At 39.4% G+C, this 7229-nt stretch overlaps 1 long non-coding RNA gene across 1 annotated transcript; it reads left to right on the top strand.

Annotated features, from left to right (window-relative positions):
- The first annotated feature begins 257 nt into the window (after positions 1-257).
- On the top strand, positions 258-5389 carry LOC144666312 (uncharacterized). Its single transcript, XR_013573166.1, has 5 exons — positions 258-321; positions 2701-2772; positions 4547-4618; positions 5085-5156; positions 5363-5389. It is a non-coding gene; the product is annotated as an uncharacterized LOC144666312 (long non-coding RNA).
- Positions 5390-7229: the final 1840 nt, after the last annotated feature.

Raw genomic sequence — 7229 nt, forward strand, 5'->3', positions numbered from 1 at the left:
CGGTATCGGGCGCCATCTTAAATATTAAGTGCACCGTAGACGTAACCAGCTTTACAACTGTTGCCCAAAGTTACGGCCACTAAATGTCCCAAAGTAAGCCATGGGCATCTACCAGAGATCTGGAAACCAAAATAAGTTAAGTTGTAAGTTTCAATGGCAGAGACTCTATAACAAAAATACTTTCCTTTCTACATAGCTACTGATTTTGCATTACAAATATTCGTTAATGAAAGCCCCATTTTTTTGCAGGAAAGTAGAACAAAACCAATTACAGAACTTACCAGCAGGAGTTTTCGGTCGTTTTACTGAACTAAAAGAGTTGTAAGTAGGACGCGTAATGTTAGCAACGATAGTTTCATCGCAGTTTTTACGAGGACCATAAATCAAAAAAATTAAACTTCAAGCGGATTAACCCTATCCAGACCGCATGGGGGGGGGGGGGGGAGTGCCCGCGCTGACTTTGAACGCTTATAACGTTTTCAAGATTCAACCAAACGCTGCCAATCTTTGCGAGTTTATCTAAACTTTATCTTGAAATAATTTGGCAGGATAGGTTGTTGTGTCAGAAATTTGACGTCACCATGGCAACGACATTTTGAAAGGTATGTTTTCCAAATTTGTAATTTTCATGTTTCTTTTAATGAAAAATAACTTAAATGCAATTATTTTCACATTTTACGGTTTTAAAACACAGTTTTATTGATTTTGAGTACTTTGGAGTAATTTTGGGCGGTTTTCTGACGTTTTGGAAAAATATCGAAATCCAATATGGCGGCTGTTTTGACATTATGATGTAATTGTCACGTGATGTGACGTCATCATCCCACGTGACGTATACCAAAAGATAGATTCTTCGACATACTATATAACCTCTAAGTGCAATTTGTAATTGCTTAAATATTCTGGAAGTTACGGAGGAGGCGGAATCCCCTCCCCCCGGTCTGAAAAGATCCAAAAAAGCCCGGTCTGGATAAAGTTAAAAAACTCTAAAAAGAGAACGAAGACGTTTTAGCGCTACTTTAAGTTAAGTTATGACAAAAATATACAATGAAAAAATATTTGTGGGTCCTATGGCCATGATTTTCAAGATAAACAAACAATAGAATAAATAAGAAGTTCTAATAAAAGGTACGAAAGTGCCAAGTAAACAGTTTGGCGCGAATCGAGTCAGTTTGGGTGTCGAGAGAATTACGACCAGATGCCCTCTATGAACAGCATCTCGTATAACACGCAATCAAAATTGCCCGTGCACATTTCTACAGAACTTTAAATAGGTGGTCTATCTTTCTATCTTTGTTGTCATGTTGTGTTTCAATGCGTGTCCCAATAGCAGAATAATGCTGTTCGCAATGTGTTGATGTGAGTATGGGGCAGTAAACTCGACTCATTTTGCATTGCAAAAATTACATTGAAATAAATATACAATGCATTGCTTTTTGACAATCGGGGGCTTGTTTTCATTTACACTAAGAGTTTGCAATATTTTCTCTGCTTGTGAAGACGGGTTTTACGTTAACATCATCCATGGATCCCAGAAATTGGAATTCTTTATGAACGCGTTTGGCGGCTCGCTGATCTTTTAAAGGCAATCTTATACACAGATGGCTCTAAAGTCACGGTCTGTGCCTCTCTCTATTAGTTTCCCGCCTGGGCCTATGTATTGAAGAGTCGAGCAGACGTTTTCGCAGAGCGCAGTTTTAAAAGCATGGTGCTTAACCTGTCGGAATTCCACCATAAAGGCTTCCTCGGTGGAGGAGAGACATGACGCTCGATCAATCATTTTGTCAAGAACGCATTTTTTGTATCTGTTGTCAAGGTGGCTTTGGAAGTGGAGAAGGAGTCCGGTGGTTTTTAGTAAACTTCCGTTGTCGATCTCTAACCACATTACTGTACCGAAGAATGGAATAGAGACCTTATGTTCACATAATCTTTCTTCCAAATTCCTCCTGTTATGTATGTAACTCTTTTGTCAGGGAAAAAAAGATTTTCCGACCTTTTCACCAGAATAAAACTTGATTGACATGCCTCTAAATAAATAAAAACAAACAAACCAAACAACAACAATAAAGCAGAATTTAAAGCCAACAAACTTTTGTCGAAAAACCTACAGCGAGTCAAACAGAATGAAGAAAAAACGGAAGGATAGATAGATAGATAGATAGATAGATAGATAGATAGATAGATAGAAAATTACAAGGAAAAAGAACAATGTAGATCCAGAAAAGTGTAAAGCATTAACTAAATAACAGTCCTTGAATAATAAGAAAGATGTCTTTCCGATGTTTATTTATCCACTTTTTCGTTTTTATTCCGATCAGCTTTACCTAAAAGGAAAGCAACATCTTGCTCACTAAATTGTCAAACTCGTAAATAATTCATAAAGTTAACACAAATGAAATGATAACCATGACGGAGGTTTGGATATGCGATCTTAATTAGCGAATATTTTTATGATCTTATTTCTATTTTACCCCGTAGTTAAAGTTTTAATTTAAATGCTTTCTTAAACACTCGAGAGAGTGTTTCATCACATTTCTAAACGCCTTGCAGTTTGTTAGAAATACTCCGCTACACGTCCTGTTTTAAATCCTTCTCGGTGTTTTGGAAATGTGATGAAACACTCCCTCGTTTTAGATAAGTAACTTCACAAACGTTTTCTATAATATGTTGTAAAACTTTTTTGTTAACATTTGTTTGTAGAACGTTGTACATGGACCGATTGAAGAGCTTGCCACATGGGATTTTCAATAACAACACCAAGCTGCGGTTGCTGTGAGTAGAACATTTCCTGTAAATCGTAAAGCCCCCCTGACTGAAAGGTGTAAATAATTTTGGTACATAACTTTGTCCAATAACTAGTGTACTACTCGAAGTCCTGGCGGATTCCATTTTAATTATTTAACTTTCAAACAAGCAGAAGCCGCAGAAGTGGCCTTTAATTGCGGTGTGGGTTACTGAACTAAACGGTCACATTCATGGCCTACACTATTATAGACCAAAGAAAAGATGTTATAAGATATTTATTCAAACTCAAGTTGAACCCTGAGCCTTTAGGCATGTAGTTTTACTACAAAGTTATGGAAAGTTTATGACATCTTTTTTACGTCGTTTAACTCACGACATATAATTGTCCAGAAACCAGTTAAAGACTGAACCTCACAGTATTTTCAGTAACAGTAAAGAATCGTAAAGGACCTGAATTACTGTAAAAGGACTCATCGTCTAAATTCAAAACGCAGGAGAGGAAGAGAACTAGGACCGAGCTTGCACGCAGCGGGTATTAGAAAATGCGCGCCGAAACTTGCTTCCTCGTCGTAAGGGGAATGCTACACCACCAGCAAGTTTGAGAGGTTTTGGAGCAATTTTTTTTACAGAGAAAGAAACTTTGTTCTATGGTTCTGTCTGACAAAAAAAAAATAGAATACGATCTGAACTGTGTTTCTAACATTTCGGTTTGTCACCTGTGGCCCCAGATTTGGAGCAGCAATAACATTTGGCAGCGTGTATTCTGTCAGTCCATGGTAAGCAAGAGCAGGAGAAAACAAAGACATCCATTGAACGGCTCACAGAGGAATTGCAATTGAAAATAAAATACACATTATAAATAACTACAACCCCAGACAAAACTGTTGGGAAGGTCACCTAGTTTGCGCTCCCCCCCCCCCCCCCTCATTCAATGTTGAAGTATACCTAGAGACTTAAACCACAGCATATTGTCTATCATAATGTTCAGTAATACTTCAACATTGATATGGGGGAGAGGGGGGGCCCATACACGTTGTGCACGTACCTATAGATCAGATATATTTAGAAGTTGTTGAAATCAAAGCGTTCATCTCCAACCTTCCCAAAGACTTCTGCTTGGGCTGTTGGTTTAGCAAGAGATTTACAATGAACAGGGCCTCCTCAGAGTTCCCACCCTCAAGATTGTCCAGATTTAGAAAAGAAAGCTACCAAAAATATGCAAAAGGGCCAGAGTAAATGCTGTACCTTACAAAAAATAAAAAGCTCAAAGTATGTATTAATTTTCCTATTGGATATTAAAAAAGAACATTTTGGACCGAAAAAAAGGTTATCTTACATTTCACATGTAATTATGCTGGTTGCTATTTGTCTGAATGGAATTGAACGACAATCAATTAAAGACCTTCCCAAAAGGAGTATTTAGTAAGAATACTGAGCCCTTAATCTAAATCAGACAATCGAGAGAATCGAACAGCAGGGACCAGTAACTGAGTGGCGCAATTATAAACTTTTAATTTGGCTATGTCTTGTTGTTTGTTTGTGCGTTCAATTCCAAGGCTATCATGAAACCGTTTGGGTGAATTAAACATTCCCTCGTTACAACCGCCAACAATTTCCTATTCAGCATTCTACTTAAAGAGGTGTTACCTTCCCCGAATAGAAACATGGAGAAACGACTGCACTACTGCACACTGTTTGATATCAATCCTTAAATTGCATGTGTGCACAATTGCAAAGTGAACACATATATATTTGATAATTTTTTCTTATGTTATAAACAATGTTAATTATGTCTCTGCAGATATTTACAGAACAACAAGTTGGAAAAATTACATAACGATATCTTCAGTAACAATACCAAACTGACGAATCTGTAAGTGAAATTATTTTTCCGCTTCCTAAAGTTCAGAGTGCCTTAATTTATATTCATCCGGAGAATACAACCGAGCAACAATGGCCAGAAAGTGTCAGCGTCGAGCTCATGTTTTAAAGGCAAGTGCAATCTCAAACGTTTCGTATTTTTGCTATAACGGTTTGATTGTACTTTCTTACAGAGGGAACGTTGTTTGAACTTCGCGTTTAAAATAATGTATAATTTAAAGCAGCCTCAGTGCATTTGTCCAAGCAGTAAAGGCTCGCTTGTCTAAGGGGTTTCGCAATGTACAAACCCTTAACCCAATTCCGGCCTGGCTTTTCTGGACCTTCTGGGGCGGGGGAGGTGGCTTCAACCCCCCCCCCCCACCCCCTTCCCCCACCCCCGCCCGGCCCCATGTTACTGCAAAAGCCATTTATCCTGTGGTCTCATGCGATAAACAGTGGTGTTAATTATGTCTCTGTAGGTATTTACAGAATATCACGTTAAAGGAATTATACAATGACATCTTCAGTAACAATACCAAACTGACGCATCTGTAAGTAAAAATCTTCTTTGCTCCCTAAACTTCAGACCGCCCTAACTTTTATTCAGTTTATGAATACAACCGAGCAACAATGAAACTTAAGTGTCGGCGTCAAATGAAATAACAATGTTACTTCAAATTTCTGTTGTATAAGCAAGTACGATTCCAAACGTTTTGTTTTTCTTTCCAATAACGTTTAATTTTACTTTCTTACAAAGGTAAGGTTGTGGCGGAGGTTATCCAAAGAAAATAAAAATAAGCAACGAGCGAGAACTACAAGTTTTCAACAATTGATTCGACAACAACACAACAAGATGGCGAATGTCGCAAGCACATGCTCGAGTTTCTAGCCCGCAAGGGAATTGGTCCTATTTTGGCAAAGTCCGCTCGTGTAATTAAGGGCAGTCGGCAACATAACTACACCTGTATACCACTTCAGTCTATACATAGCGTACGGCCTCCTCGAGGAGGCAAAGCTTGGAAACTGGCCGCTTGACTGTCCCTTGTTTCGTCTGGCATCAACGGTGCAAATAAGGCCATCATCTCCTGGGGATGCCTTGACGAGTTGGCCAAAATTTCAATTGCCACGTGGTAGATTGTCCTCAACCACCTGGTGGTTGAGGACAATTTAAGCATCATTTGAAGATCGTCTGGTTCTCCACTTCTTCCGCTCAGGAATGGTCGGTTAGCGTCAGGATTTGTTTCCACCGCCTTTCGGAACTCAAATCCCTCTCATCAAAAAAATCGGGTGGCACTTTTCGGGCTATCCTTTTCGATGAGGAAATTGGTTCAAATGCATGGTCCCAAGGATTAACACTCACGCGAGTTAGCGGTCAGCTGTTGAGCAAACACTCAGTTTCTACCATAGACATGTGCAATGTTTCATTATTCACCAGCTGGTAATTCTTTAGGCAGAGTGTCTGAGATCTTGGCCTAAAGTGTCTGAGATCTTGGCCTGGTCAGCTCCAACAAAATTTTTTCCGTTGTCGCTGTTGATGGCTTTCTTCGTCTAGCCATCATTCTTCCCAGTGGCATGATAAAGCTGTCTGTTTCGAGTGAGGGCGCGATTTGTAGGTGCCCTGCTTATGCCACAAGACAGGTGAACAGACAACCGTAACGCTTGAGTCGACCTTCGACCTCGCAGGATGCCCTTCTCGTCTGTGTAGGGGTATAGGGATATAAGTTCACTGCTGCAAAGGACCTCATTTCCCGCGGCTATCCAGGGCAAGTCATCGGGATAAGATTGAGCTTGGGCCTTTTTAATCCAAAATTCTTCTGCACTCGTGAGCACTTCCAAAGTTGATCATGAGGGACCTTTAGACCCTTGTACATGATCATGTTTGTGACGATAGCTCGACACAAACCGTGACACCCAGGCAGTAACGCGGACTAAAGAGGTCTTCATTTTGTCCATAAACTTGTGGTTGATTTCAGAACTGGAACCCAGCCAGGCTTCAGTTTTAAGTTCAGGATCATTTTCAGTTGGTGGTTGGCAAATGCATGGTCTGGCTCGGCCAGCAATCTTCGACCCTCACTAAATGCGATTATCCATTAGCTATTGCTGGTCATATCAAAGCCACGGGTCATAACATCAAATGGGATCATTTTGAAATTTTAGCGTCTGGCAAAACTGACCTCCATTGCAAAATTAAGGAGACTTTATTCATTCAAGAACTGCAAGCTTCAGCAAATGCCAACGTCGGCAGTGAGAGGTTGTTGCTCTCTTAACTGAAACGTTAATATTAAGTTACTGTTGAAAATCAAGTGTCTCAGTCTAGGTTCTAGACCCCTTTCATAACAACAAATAAATAGTTGTCAAAAATTTTGTAACAGTCACACTTTTAAAAAATGTATGATGCTTAGCATAAGAAACGTCAAGTTAGTAAAATGCGATTCTTCATAATGTTTATCACCGCTGTTTGTTTCATATTTTTAATCAAGTTACGATGGCCTAAATCGAAGAGTTTATATGTTACGACTGAACTTGATGCTAAAGGACTATGTCTTTCACTAGTTTTCAACTTCTTCTTTCAAAGTGGTGTCCAGGGTAACACAGTGTCCAATTAACCCAAACCTGTTCTAGGG

Source organism: Oculina patagonica, chromosome 9 (assembly GCF_052425735.1).
Source record: "Oculina patagonica isolate OP01 chromosome 9, crgOcupat, whole genome shotgun sequence".
Classification (NCBI taxonomy): domain Eukaryota; kingdom Metazoa; phylum Cnidaria; class Anthozoa; order Scleractinia; family Oculinidae; genus Oculina; species Oculina patagonica.